This window comes from Thamnophis sirtalis, unplaced genomic scaffold, assembly GCF_051295495.1.
Source record: "Thamnophis sirtalis isolate CommonGarterSnake01/CBP01778 unplaced genomic scaffold, rThaSir2_p1.2 scaffold_4, whole genome shotgun sequence".
Lineage (NCBI taxonomy): Eukaryota > Metazoa > Chordata > Lepidosauria > Squamata > Natricidae > Thamnophis > Thamnophis sirtalis.
This window is the reverse complement of record NW_028261384.1, coordinates 40,429,093-40,445,077: the sequence shown is the minus strand read 5'-3', so window position 1 is coordinate 40,445,077 and position 15,985 is coordinate 40,429,093.

Sequence of the window (15,985 nt, the reverse complement as noted above, 5' to 3'; positions counted from 1 at the left end):
GATAACATGAATGTACCCTTTGTTTCAGTTGGAAATAGGAAACAATAGAATGAGTTGGAAGGTACCATGTAGGTCATCTAATCCTGCTCAAGCAGGAAACCCTGTACCATTTCTGACAGATTGTTGTCCAATTTATTCTTGAAAGCTTCCAGTGATGAAGCCTCTACAAGCAAGCTGTTCCATTAGTTAAGTGTTTTCATTGTCAGAAAATTTCTCCTTATTTCTAGGTTGAATCTCTCCTTTTCTTGGCCACAATTTTGAAAATGAGGAGCTACTTGTCTTCTTCCAAATTTCAATTTCCACTCTATACTTCTGGATTTCCTAGTGGTGCCTTTATCCCTCTGTCTCACCCAAGTCTGACCCTTCTTAACTTTTCAGGTCAATCAAGGCTGCCAAGCCAAGGTTCCAAGCCCTATACATATTTATAAGCTTAAAAAAATATGGTATCAAGTCACCAGGCAGCCAAAACTGACACGCTGTAGCTTGCACATCAAGTACCAAACAAATCAGGACAGTATTTTCATATCAAAATGTGTTGGGTACCAAATTCAATAAGTTTCAAAGCAGTTGAATACTGAAATATCAACCTAGTTTCCAAAATATAATAGCTTGAGCCAACTGATTTGATCTACAGAATATTTTTGGTAGAGGTAAAGACTATGTTAATTGGATAGAATATATATTTTTCTGTTGTTGAAAAAGGTTTTTATTTTCCATTTTTTCATTTTCATACACTCACATATATACTGTGCATAGCTGGAGCCATACAACATTAAACAATAATCGCAGCAATTCCTCTTGTCAACAGTACCCCCCCAAAATAGAAACCCAATATACCTCTTCCACTCTCCGTACACCTCTTTCTTCCACCCCCTCCAACTTTCTATCTTCCCTCCATCATCCCCCTTTACCCTACTTCCCCTCCCCCTCTACCACTCCTCTCTCCCGATCCACTCCCTCCCTTCCTTCTCACCCTCCCTCCCATCCTCTCTCCCGCCCTCTCTACCCATCTTTCTTCTATCCCACTCCTCCTCCCCTTGGTGTATTTCCACTATATGTCAATGTACTTAATCTATTTCTACAGAGAAATTAAAGAAAAACAGTATACATGTGAAGCATAGGTTATCTGGAATTTCTTAGTCCCATATTTGTTTTGTATATAGTCAATCCATTTTTTCCAGTCTCGTTTATATCTTTCATTTGAACGATCTTTAAGAATTGCCGATATTTTAGCCATCTCGGCTAAATTTGTAACTTTCAATGTCCATTCTTGAGTTGTAGGCAAGATAGAATATATTAAAGGGTGTACATCAGTGGTGGGTTTCAAAAATTTTTAGAACCTCTTCTGTAGGTGTGGCCTGCTTTGTGGGAGTGGCTTACTGGCCATGTGACTGGGTGGGAGTGGCTTACTGGCCATGTGACTGGGTGGGAATGGCTTGGCAGTCATGTGACTGAGTGGACATGGCCAACTGTAAAATGTGGTGAAACTCACTTAACAACGCTCTTGCTTAGCAACCAAAATGTTGCCTCAGAAACTCTGGCATTTGAAGCACACAAGTCTTAAAGCTGTCAAGTTACAAGACCCTTGCACCTCTAACCCTTTAGAAAAAACCCCCAGGGGTGTTCAAACTTGACAGCTTTAAAGCTTGTGGACTTCAACTCCCAGAATTCCTCCTCTTGCTCTTCATCTTGATGATGTGCGGATGGATGGGGGGAGGGAGCTGGAACCAATTCTAAATGACACTGTAGATTTGTAGAACCTCTTCTATAGAAGATGTTAGAACCGGCAGGAACGCACCCCTGGTGTACATGATTAAGATGATTTGTGAGATTAGATGTGGAAAGGGAGAAACTGTTTAGAATGAAAGTGACATTTTTCTTAAAGGCCATTTGTAGTTGTTTATATTGATTGTCCTCTCATCCAGCTTCCTGTTACTTATGTTTAAAACCCAAATTCAGGACACACCAAAAAGAAAAATATATTTTCCTATTTTTAAAAACTTAATGATGCTACATTACAATGGCCACTGCCTTAGATGGATTAATTTATTTTAAAAAAGAGAGAAGTCTATCCATAGTCATGATGAGCTCAAGTATGGAAATCTTTCATATTCGGAAAGATAATATTCAATTGTATACAACTGTCAGTTATTAAAAGGATGAAATCACATAAGCCACCCAGAGTTGCCTTGGGCTGAGATGAGAAAAAGAAAGGAAGGAAGGAAGGAAGGAAGGAAGGAAGGAAGGAAGGAAGGAAGGAAGGGCAGAAACCAGTCCTGGAGATTTCCCTCTTCCCAGTAAATGTGTGCATGTGTCTCATAGATAGGTGTGTATCTGCCAAAAAAGTATAGGGTAGAAAGAAAAAAATACTTCAAAATAATTAAAGTAATAACTACTGATTAAAATTAATTGCCTGTAAAATAAAGTTCCCCAATGATAGGTCCCCAGGTGCATATATCAGCCATTCTGTTACGCATATAGAGACACATAAACTTACACTGCCTTTTCTCCTTCCACAAAGAAGAAAACATAGGATGGAGATGGGATAAGAGGAAGGATTTAATGCACTGGGAAAAAAGAAAATTAACCTGTGAAATTCATTATCACAAGATGTGGTAATGACCATTTTCTTGAATAGCTTTAAAATGGGATTGGATGGAATTGTGAAGGGCATGTTTATTATGAGCTAGTAGTACTGATCTACTGATGAATATTTTCAGGAGAACATTATTAGCAAGAGAGGAATGGTCTTTTCTTGTTTGCAGGCAGCCCAGAGGCATCCAGTGATGGTGGAAACAAAAAAATTAAACTGGATCCTGGTCTGATCCAGTAGAATTTTTTGATCCTGTGGAAAGAAAAAGGAGGCAACAAAACTGAAGCAGAAATAGGTGAACAAAGGAAGAAAGAAAAGATGCTTACGCATTATTAAAACATTGCACTGATGTCCAGCAACCTTAATTAGAGGAGGTTTGTAAAATTTGTAATATTGTTGAGCCCTGCATTAGTGGGAGCTGAGTATTTTAATTCAGAACTTCTATTGCATTACCAGTATGGCAAATCAATAGTTTTAGAGAAACACACTTGAAAATCAGGATTATGTACATGTATAAAAGGAAGGATTGTGAACTTTTAAACATTATTTCCCCCACCACCACCAATTTCTTTTTAAGTGATAGAAGCAGGTGTTTGCTTAAATGCAAAAATCTGCTATTGCCAGGTGAAGTTTAATTTTAAGATATTAGATTGGCAAATTTGCTCACTGCCCTCCAGTCATAGAGATCAGACTTCTTGTGCTATGTTAATTTACAGCAACCATCCCCCATTTTAAGTTATCCCAGATTCCCAGGCACTATGACTATATAGAAATATGAGCCCTGGCTAAAGTACAATATAGCAGTAGACTTATATACCGCTTCATAGGGCTTTCAGCCCTCTCTAAGCGGTTTACAGAGAGTCAGCATATTGCCCCCAACAATCTGGGTCCTCATTTTACCCACCTCGGAAGGATGGAAGGCTGAGTCAACCCTGAGCCGGTGAGATTTGAACCGCTGAACTGCTGATCTAGCAGTAGCCTGCAGTGCTGCATTTAACCACTGCGCCACCTTGGCTCTTATTGCAGGTAAATTCTGCCCACAGTTTGGAGTTTGATTTGATGGAACCCAAGGTTGACTCAGTCTTCCATCCTTCCAAGCTGAGTCAAAATGAGGACTCAGATTGCAGGGGGCTATATGCAAATAATGCTTACATTGTAAACCCCCTAGAGCAGAGGTGTCAAACTCAAGGCAGTCTGCCAGAGATGGGGCAGATTTGGCCCATGGGGTGCTTAGATCTGGCCTGCAGGGCCACATTAGAAACAGCAAAGGACCCACTCGCAGTGCCTCTGCCAGCAAAAATGGACTTCGGGAGCCTCTCCAGTGGCTGGGAAATGTTGGATGGCCCTGGCTCTATCTCTACATCCAACATAGAGCATCCATCATAGCCTTTCCCAGACTCCAGAACTGGCCCAAGTCCCTCCCCAATCTCCTCATTGTCTGAGTCTGCCACCAGCTCTGATGGCTGCTGGCAGGCCACAACAGAGCCCGTTTTTGCTGGGCCACCATTGGCACTCCCAACATGAGTGACATTAAGCTGGCCACACCCACTGTGGCTATGACCACCCCGCCCTCCAAGGTCAAACATAATCCTGATGGAATTTGACACCCCTGACCTAGAAATGTCTTCCAGCTAGACAAATCTTCCTTCCTATTCAGTTGTGCCACTTCTAGCTAAGATGCCTTCATTTTTACAGAGAAAAAAAAACATTAGGCTACTTGCTCATCATAGTGAATTTTGATAGTTATCTCAGGGTTTTTCAAGACCTTTGGTTGATGTATTTCTGATCAAATGGAGGCAGCCAATTCCAAACACTTAGCACATCAATATAAATATAAAGCTTTTACACTTCCAAGTCTGACAGAACATCTGGATTGTTCCATTGTTCCATTGATTTGTATGTTGATATAGTATTTTTAAATAACTTGTACATAATGTTAAGAATTGTGTTAAAAAGCAAAATACATTTTTTTAAAAAATGGATTTTAAAAAACTAAATTGGCTGATATGGATAGAGAAAGAAAAACTGAACTGGTTTCTGAACTGGGCTTAAAAAATGCAGGGCGCCCCCCCCCCAAAAAAAAACATAATGCAGGTGAAAGCAAAAAGATCAACTGATTGGAGATTCCAATGGTGAATTTCCTACAGAGGTTTTTTTTATAGGAAAATCTTTCCTTTGTTCCTCAAAAATATGTAAGCAGAGACTTCCTCTAGGACAGCAGTTCTCAACCTGTGGGTTGCGACCTCTTTTGGGGTCGAACGAGCATTTCACAGGGGTCGCTAAGACCAGCGCAACTCTAAACTTTAGACTTCATCTCACGTTCCTTGAAATCACCCTTGGATGGGCTCCAGAGTCATCGCCGGCTGTGCAGCACATCGCCGCGGCTCCACGCCATAAAAAAAACATAGGTGCGCATGCACACCCCGTACAGTTTACCTTGGAGACTTCATAATGGCAGGAAAGTGTTCCTGCAAGGGAGGAAGGGGCTGAGGTCCTGCTCCAAGCTGTAATTATGCGGGGTGTGCACGCGGCTATGTTTTGCACACTGCTGCCAGGTACTTTTAACTATATCTAAATCCACAACCAGACCTGTCATTAAGAGCCAAGCTCAGGAGCCCGAATTGGCCCCATTCACACAATGAAAACCTGCTTGCTAAAAGTACCATAAACCATGCACAAAGGAAAAGAGCAAAAAAAATGCAATGCAAGTAAACAATTTAAAAAATAATACAAGTAGAAATTATTAGAAATAAAATGTAACAGAGAAAATGATATGTATGAAACTATAAAGTTGGGTTTCCTGAAATGCCACTCCGAGAACCCATTAGAGAAACTAAATAAGCAAGAGTAACAACGGAAAGGAGGAAAGATGAAGAGGGAAAGGAAGAAAGGATAAAGTAGAGGAAGTAAGGGAGGGGAATTAAGAGTGGAAGAGAGGGTAAGAGGGAAGAGAAGAGAGAAGGGGGGAGGAAAGAGGGGAAGAAGAAGGGAGGAAGGAGAGGAGGGAAAGGAAGAAAGGGTAAAAGCAGAGGAAGTAAGAGAGGGAAATTAAGAATAGGAGATTGAGGAAGAGGGAGAAGAGAGGAAGATGGGAGGAAAGAGGGGGAAAAGAAGGGAGGAAAGAGAGGAGGAAAGAAGAAGGCAGAGAAGGGTGGTAGAGAAGATAGAAGTAGCAAGGTTGTTGCAAAATAAAATGGGGTGGCAAGAAAGTGACCCAAACTGTATTCTATATATTTGTAAGAAAATAATGATTAATGATTAATAATAATGATATAATTTATGGTAATTATAAGAGTGTATGTTTGTAAATGAACTTGAAAGAGAAAATAAAAAACTTTTTTTTAAAAAAATTAAAAATAAAAATAAACAATGCACAACATTTGCCCAATAAATTAAGGTTAAGCTTACAACCACCACCAAGGTTAAGAGCATTTCTGCAAACAAGCCCAAACCGGACTGAAGATCCATCCAGGCAGGGTAAGCAAGTTTGTGAATGCAGCTGCAGGCAACTTAATTAAGGAGACTGTGGGAATAAAGCCTCTGTGTAGACACTCTCTGTGTATGTGGTGTATGATTGTATAGCAGCCGAAGTTGTCCAGCGTCCAGGATGTGGTTCTTTTCAGACCCAAAATTTAGGAGCAGACAAGATGTTCGCTGCCTCTATAAAAAAATGCAGAGACTCTAGTCTAGAAAAAGTGCAAAGAAGAGCAACCAAGAGGATTAGGGGACTGGAAGCTCAAACATATGAAGAACAGCTGCAGGAACTGGTTGAATGAAAAGAAGGACTTAAGGGTGATATGATAGCAGTCTTCCAATCTCTAAGGGGCTGCCCCAAAGAAGAGGAAAGTAGAAGCAAAGTAAACTCTTAACACTTAGGCAAGAAATACCAAAGCTACACCATGCTTCAAGACAAAAATTCATTTATTTGTAATTAGAAATAAATATTTCACAATATATAATTACATATTGTTTTTGTAATGAATTACTATGCTTTAATTATGTTCAATTCATAACAATAAAATACATCCTGCATATCAGATATTTACATTATGATTCATAACAGTAGCAAAAGTACAGTTATAGAGTAGCAACGAAAATAATTTTATGGTTGGGGGTCACCACAACATGAGGAACTGTATTAAAGGGTTGCGGCATTAGGAAGGTTGAGAACCACTGCTCTAGGAATTCTTAGGAAGTGCAATTGATTGGTCTTCCAAAAGGGAAGGTTAGGTTCAGGCACCCTACTGAGCTATTGTTTTTGCTTATTTCATGTTCAACTAGCATTATAGGTCGAAATGGGAGTCTCCTGGAAGAAAGGATCTTTTGTTTATGAGGGAACATCCTGAAAAGAATGTTTACCTGAATGAGTTGGTGCCTTTTGTCAATTTCATTCTTTGTGTCAAGTTCCTTATCACTGTTTATGTGTAGTTTCTCACTTTTTGCACTGGAAATGGCTGTGAGGTTATTCGTAAGTGAGGAATAAGGGGATATTGAATGGTAAGGAAGCTTTTATTCCTTCCCACACACAGATATTGCATCCAGCAAATTCCTTGTTTAATCTTTGTTATCGGTTTAAATCAGTTTAAAGTAGTAGATACGGAATTCCTGAAAACGATTCTGGGAAGCCCATATCAATCAGCTCTCTGTTTTTTCTCAAGCACAAGAACTTAGACTCAGAAGTGTCAATGTAATATATACCCTGTGAGAGATTAAAAAAAAAATATCAAAAAAGGTTAAAATAAATTTCTATTTACTGCAAACTATGTTCTCTGAAGAAGTTCTGGGCTGAATATTTTTATATCACTTTAAGCAGGGGTGAAATGCTACCAGTTTGGACCAGTTTGCCCAAACAGATAGTTATCAAAGCTACCGGTTCACCCAAACCAGTGGTAAAAAAATGCTACCAGTTCGGGCGAACCGGTTTTTCCAACCATCAGTTGTGACACATGATTTATATTAGCTAGAAAGCACAGTGAATCCCCCCCCCCCCGCTGTTCTACTTATCTTTGCAGGCATGCTTGCAGGCTCTGTCCACCCGCCCAGATGTCTTCCCGTCTGTTTTTGATGCTCTGCACATGCGCATGTTCACATTTACTAACCAGTAAGTAGATTTCACCCCTGACTTTAAGGTAAAACAATGTAAGCATTCAAATCTATCCATACTTCTATCAAAAATATATTAAAATAAAATCACAAAACATTTAGTAAAAGTCAGATTCAAGTATTTTACTGTTTAATCAATAGTAAAAGTAAATGGGAATAAAAAAAGAACAGAAAGAGAGTAAGTTGCAGAATAATTAAGTAACAGTAAGTAACAGAAATAGAACAGATAGAATGTAGCTAAACATAAGTATGTGTGTGTGTGTGTGTGTGTGTGTGTGTGTATATATATATATGTATATGTGTGTGTGTATGTATGTATGTATGTATGTATGTATATGTATATGTATATGTATATGTATATGTATATGTATATGTATATGTATATGTATATGTATATGTATATGTATATGTATATGTATATGTATATGTATATGTATATGTATATGTATATGTATATGTATATGTATATGTATATGTATATGTATATGTATATGTATATGTATATGTATATGTATATGTATATGTATGTATGTATACATATATATATTTCAAGGCAGCCTAAAAATATATCTCAATTTAATTGTACATAACACAATTATAACACAATACAGTTTTGAGGGAATGTGGAATTTACTTTTATCATTAATGATAGATAGATAGATAGATAGATAGATAGATAGATAGATAGATAGATAGATAGATAGATAGATAGATAGATAGATTAGAGAGAGAGAGAGAGAGAGAGAGAGAGAGAGAGAGAACACATATTCCTATATATAAAAATAAAAAATATTTAATGCTTATTAAGAATTTTTATTACAATAGTAAAATCTAATAAAAACTTAAGAAACTAAAGAAAGAAGATAGATTGAAAGGTGCAAGGGGAAAAAAGAAAATATAAGAAAAAGAAATATTTAAAGAAGCGATATCCAACTTTTATCAAAAGTTTATGTGATGGTTCTAACACAAAAAACCAAATAATAACAATCACACGTATAAACAAATTTAGTGACCCTTTACCACCTCTGAGGTTACAAACAATTGTTCCCTCATCCTATATCCCATATCTTATCTATAGGAAAACCACAAAACATCCTCTTTTCCTCATTTCATAATTTACAAAGGATTGCCAAAAGTTATAACATACTTTGTTTAGTTGATTAAATAAACCAACTTTATGTTACTTCCTTTATTTGTAACAGTGTTAATCTTTAGTTCATTAAAATATTATTGAAGGATTTGATTTCTCTTCATTCCTTCTTTATCCCATTGCAGAAATTTATTTAGGCCTTTATCATGTCTCTTTTGTAAATCCAATAAGAAAAAAAATACCCATCATTTGTATTTCCCTTTTGATTTTTAATATCCTTTTAGAGGCATGTGAAACACTTTTGTTCTCTCTTCAAGGACAAGAGGAGCAGATAGATCATAACAACTTAGACACAACAACAACAACAACAACAACAACAACACACACACACACACACACACACACATATGGCCAAGGTTAAAGAAAAGGGAAATTTCCCTTCAAAAATTAAAAGATAAATATTAAGGCTCTTTTTAAAAAAAAAAAAAAAAAGCAAAAAGCTAGAAAGAGCAAAATGTGTTGTACAATCCTGTGTAAATGTAAGTCCCACTGCAAGGTTCCTTATGGCTAAGAGATAGCTTGGAATTTAATAGTAACCAGTGAAAGAACAGAAAAAAGTTGTAAAAATTCAGCAAGGAGTTATAAAATAAACCAGAAGTCAACTACTGATAAATCAAGAAATTGTAAAGCTTGAAAAAGTGCAATTAAAATCTAGGCCTTCTTGAGAAAAATGAGCAACTGAAAGGAAAAGATATCAAGAGACCAGATCTTGGGATTCTTGCTTACCAAGAATTGGAGGTACACACACGTACACACACGTACACACAGACACACACACACACACACACACACACACACAGATCTCTTCTCCACCAATATATAATCATCCAAATGTCCTTTAAAACATGGAGAGCAAAGCCACCAACTAACCAGTTTTGGTGGCAAAATCAGCTGTTCATCAATAGGAGAAAAAGAACTGTCTGTCATTCAGCATGCCATCTTAGTTTTGAAATAAAGAGAAGAAAATCAGCATAGGTATCATAGAAGAGGAATTAGAAAACTTCGGGTTTATGGGATTTGTTTTTTTAAATATCTGGACGAAAACACCTGGTACAAATAACACATCCTGTGCAGACAATATATATTTCTCCTGAGATATATATGATTGGAAAAAGATGATAACATCTAGTCTAGTAACTGATTTACATTTACCCAGTATCATTGGTTTAGTCTGTTCATTCATATATTTTCCTGTATTAAATGATGCTCATTTTTTTCTCTAAGTACCTAAATTGCTAATATGTACAATATAGCATTTTGCTTCATTAGATTAGTATCAATGCACATTGTTTTGCAAATTTATGAGTAGAAATAAATATTAATTTACTCTTCTATGAACTTTGTTATTGTAATCCTGATGAATTTTTGAAAAATAATAATAGAAGCATTAGAAAGTTATTTTTAATTTTATATTTGTATGGATCTATATTTGTGTAAAAGAGAGGCCAAACAATTAGAACTCAGTTCATTCGAAGCAGATGGCAAGAACTGCTAAGAAAAGTAAAGATTATTAAATCTTAAAGTAAAGATTATTAATGTGTAAATAATAAAGGTAGAGGTAAAGGTTTCTCCTATCCAATCATGTCAGACTCTGAGGAGTGCTGCTTATCTCCATTTCTTAGCTGCTGGAGCCAGTATTGTCCAAAGACATTTCCATGTTCATGTGACCAGCGTGATTATATTCCGAGCCTCACAGAACACTCTTCCCTTTCTACCAAAATGGTACCTGTTTATCTATTTGCATTTACATGCCTTTGAATTGCTAGATGGGCAGTTCAATAACTGAAGGTCACCCCATCATGTGGCACTCAGGTCTTGAACCCAGATTGTCAACTTTACAGCTGACAAACTCAACATCTTTAACTGCTGAACCACCATGCCCCCTATAATAATCCAAATAATACAGGTTCTTAATTTATAAATGCCCATTTGCAAGACAAGCTTCATTTGAAGACAAATTGAGAACCTGACGAAATATCAAGATGCTGCAGATTATGAGATTATTTTACAAATGAATTACAATTTTCAAAATATTATATAGTGTACAGAAGGGTTGCATTCTTACACTGAGCCATGGTGGAACAGTGGTTAGAAGGCAGTACTGCAAGCTAACTCACTGCTCACTTCAGGAGTTTGATTCTGAGCTGCTGAAGGTTGATTCAACTTTCCATCCTTCCAAGGTCAGATTGTTGGGTGGCAATGTGCTGACTCTGTAAATAGCTTAAAGAGGGCTGCAATGCACTATGAAGAGTATATGTCAAAGTGTTATTGCTATTGACTATAACACATTTCAGAGTTTTGCAGAATTTAAGGAGACTCATTTTGATTTTTCAAAAAATTTCTAGGAAATGTTAATATATTAAACACATTAAAACATTTCTCATTCTTTTTTGCAGACTAATATGTCTTAGTGCCAGCCATGAAAAATTAAAAAGAATAAGCATTTATTCTAAGAATAAGTACTTTGATAAATGAAAAAGGGCCCATGCATGTTTCATTCTCATAACCCAGCCAAAACCTTAGAAAAAAAGGTTATAAAATCTTAGGATGTTAGTTCCAAAAGTGCTTTTCAAAAGGCAACTGGACTTCCTTGGGGTTTTTTTTCCCTTGAAAATGTTCACTTCTCATCCAAGAAACTTCTTCAGTTCTGATTGAATGGTGGGGAATAATTTACAGTATATCAATCATGATGCGGATGATTGAGAATATCTATAGACAATTAGAATGTTAGGTATAGTCATTAAAGTCCTGGCCTAGGAACAGAAGACTGAGAGTTCTAGTCTCATTTTAGGCATGAAAACTGGCTAGATGAATTTGGATCCAAGGTGGCGCAGTGGGTAGAGTGCAGTACCGCAGCCACTTCAGCTGACTGCTAACTGCAGCCCGGCAGTTCAAATCTCACCGGCTCAAGGTTGACTCAGCCTTCCATCCTTCCGAGGTGGGTAAAATGAGGACCCAGACTGTGGCGGCAATATGCTGACTCTGTAAACCGCTTAGAGAGGGCTGAAAGCCCTATGAAGTGGTATATAAGTCTAACTGCTATTGCTATTGCTACTTCCTCTCTCTCAACTTAATTTATATAATCATATAATTATTTTTGTGGGGAAAATAGAAGAAGGAAGGAGTATTATCTATATTCACCATTTTGAGTTATAAAATAATCAAAGTGGGACAAAAATCAAATAAATGAAATGAATAATGAATGAACTGAGAAGTATTAGCACATAAATTTTCAATGTTGAATAAGGAATCTTCCATCAGCAGAGTACCATTTTGGAGATTTCAGAAACGTTTAAGTTGCCACTTTATTCATTTTAGTGTACTTTTGCCTATTTGCTTATTATTTATATTTTATATAACTTCATTTGAGAATGCAAAAGCCACATCATGGTTGTGTTTTAAGGCTCTGAGAACAGTTTGCAATAGTTCATGAATTAAATTTTATATATGTTTGGATTTTAGTCCATGAGTTAATGTTCAAAATTACTTCAATAACTGTCTTTCAGTGCACTTCTACAATTGTTTAAAATAGTACACATTCATTGCAGCTATTCACAAAAATAGTTGGTGCTATATTACTATAATGTCATTCTTGCAAATATACATTTATTTAATGGTAGGAAGAATAATTTCAAATATCCTTTTTGCAGCTTTATAAACTGAAATAAAATTTGTTCACTGTCACCAACTGTCAACTATGAATTTATATACTATAATGAAAAGTTGTTCAAATATCTTAACCATCTATAACTTTATCAACTAATCAATCATCAGAATGCAAGTGTCAATATATTGTCAATGTTTTATTGTGCCAGTCACAATATAATACCATGACATAATGACATATAATTTCATGTATGAAATATGGAATACATGTTAAAAAGGCAGAAATGTTTATTCAGAAAGAATTCAATTTAGGCCATAGAATGAAAAGTCTAAATAACACAAGATCAAAATGTGAAATTTGTGGCACTTTAGTACTGTATTTTATGGCCCTCTGGCCACAGGGGGGCAGTAGTATGTGGATAGAGAATGGAATCAAGGATTACTCTATGTTATATGTTTGTCACTCAGTCTCTAGGTCTAGGATATAGTTAATTTCAGGTCACTTGTTTCTGATTCCCCCCCCCCCCAGGCATACATATCCAGAGCAATTTTTCACCTTCCAGGTAGGATATAAGCTGCTAGGTTTTGCCTATTTCTCTAGAAGTTGGTGATAGACTTTGTCTATCTCTTTAATATATTTCTTAAATAACTTTCATTTCTAATTTATAAACTCTGGTTCACTAATCATGGTTCAGGTCAAATTCTTATTCTCAGGAACATGCACAGAAAATACACTTTCAACTTCAAGAACAGTCATTGGATCCCACATGAATGAAAGATTAAGGTTTCCCCTGACCAGCCATGTCCAACTCTTTGGCTGTGATGCTCATCTCTGTTTCTTAGCTAGCATTGTCCAAAGACACTTCTGTGGTCATGTGGCTAGCATGACTATACACCAAAGCACACAGAACACTATTTCTTTCCCACTGGTGATACTTATTTATTCACATTTGAATGCTTTGGATCTGCTAGGTCAGAGCTGGCTGGAGAATTCGGGGAGTTGAAATCCACAAGTCTTAAAGTTGCAAGTTTGGGAACCACTGTTCTAGCTGACAAGCTCAATGTGCGCCCTCATGTGAATTAAATGAGACAATGACAATGGAGAAAAGTGCTGGAAAATGGGGGGGAGGGGAAGTACCTAGGTGGGATTGGCCAAACATTTCTGGATTGATTAAGTTTTGTTAAACGGCATAAAGATGTATGGAAATGATAGACTCTGGGAGCCATCACATGGAATTAGTATTCTATGGTAGTAACCTGCCATCATCCACCCTTAGAATTCCAAGCTAAATTCTGAAATGGAAACATATACATCAATGTGTGGATTAGTAGAGTTTCTAGTATATTTTCAGAATAATGGAAATATTAAACCTGAATTTGCTTTTATGTATTTGGTTAAAAGGATAAAGTTAGCATGAAATATGCTTTCTCAGTGGGACAAAATAAAAAAAAATGTACTTAGTTTCCCCCCCCCAATAAAGCTTAAGAACTTTATTGATTAAAGTATAAACACATTATCAACTACACATCATCTTACATGGATACAATTTTATCAGGCAATTTTAAACCAATTACAACAATCCCTCTGAGTAGTTTATAGAAAGCTGTTAAATAAGAGACCTTTATGAAAGTATTAAGATAGAAAATCTCTTAGTTTTTGTGTCTTGATGCTTAATTTGTCCACTTGCAACAAGGCAGAGCCCATTATTACCTCATCTGTTTGACATCAAGTGATTTTGTGTAAATGCTAGTACTTAGTATTTCTCGACTTAATGACTTGGTTTTTGATTCTTAATTATTATAGACTGAAAATACAACCTTTTCCCACTTGTGGCATAATGATTTCTGAAATCCTACCTGCTGTTAGAGCAGATCTACCAACAATTAATTTGGCAGATTATCTAGCTATCTATATAAATGATTTAATTTTAAAGATATGGTTCCTATCCTAGAGAAGTTTTTCTAGTCTTAAATGCAGGTCCTGGAGTGCTAATCCGTTGGCCAAATAAGTCTTTTATTGGTAAATGGGATTTTCTTACATTTATCACAGTGTTATAATGCATTTTTCTTAATGTAGCACTAGATAGTTTGGACTACAACTAACAATTTTCACAGAAAATCCCATTTATTGATAATGCCATGGTGCTTGGTGATGTAGCTGGATGGAGAAGTTATGAATAGATCCAGTAAGGGTGATATAGATGCCTGGCCACATTTACACACTTTTTTCCTGAATAACCGTAACTATGGTGACACAGTACTTAAAAGCTGGGAGCTGGAATGGAGTGAAGGAGGATCAGTTTTAAGAAATACATTTTAAAAAGAACCCAAGATTTTATAAATTGATGGAAGCCACTGTAAAATTACTCTGCTTCTTCACAGATAACAATATTGGCAACTTAGCAAATGTTCAAGGTCAAAATAGTGTTTCATTGAGGCAAATGACAGGTGGTACTCAACACAGAATGGTTACAGCATCATGAAAACAAGCTAATCAGTGAGGCATTTTATTGATAAATTACTTTCTGGAAGCGCCCACTGGCTTCTGATTCTATGACTACATGGCATACCTTCTCAAGTATCAGATGTTCCCAGGGATAGGTCTGCTGCTTCTCCAAGTTTGCCAGCATTTGATGAAACTGCCACTATCATCAAATGGGGGCTGCTTGTTTCTGCTCAGCATGGCTGGCTGATCCTTTGTCTATTGCTATATCTGATCTTCCAGGAAGAACATCTGGCCCTGCTTTTCTTGAGCATTAGGTTGCTTTATCTTTTTTTCTCATTAGTCCTTCAAACACACTTACTGTTTCTCATTTCTTCTCATGACAAATTGCATATTATTCAGCTCTTTTCCAAAATAGGATCTATGAAGAATATTCTGTGTTTTATAAGATCTAAATAGCTCTAATCTTAAAGGGTTAATTCTATATGAATATGACTTTTGTTGTTAACATAATATCACCATTCTGGTTAGAACAGACATAAGTTAATACCAAACAATGTGATATTTCTTTATGCATATAGTTTTTATTTATTTTTATTTTATTTATAATAAAATTTATTTTATTTATATTTTTATATAATTTTATTTATTTTATTTATAATAATAAAGTTATATTGTTTTATAACTCCACCGTCCAGGCCTTCCGCATAGCCTTGAAGAACTGGCTCGCCCGTCAGGCCTGGGGATAGGATAGTTACCCGCCCGAATGATGAGTGTTTGTTGTTTGCTATTTTATTACATGTTTTGTCCTACTGTCTGTATTCCCCTTTCCCAGTTTTTGTGTGAGCCGCCCTGAGTCCCCTCAGGGAAAAGGGCGGCCTACAAATTCTAATAAAATTCTAAAATTCTAAAAAAATTTTAATTCTATTTAATAACAAAAATATGAAGGGTTTTTAAAATGAAATGTTAATTACAATTTTTGAAGTTTAATAAAACAAAAATAAAGCTGGACTATAGATCCTTTGTATTATTCATTGTATGTTTCTCAGCTACAATGTTTATTAAAGAGATCTGAATAAGTTTGGAGGTA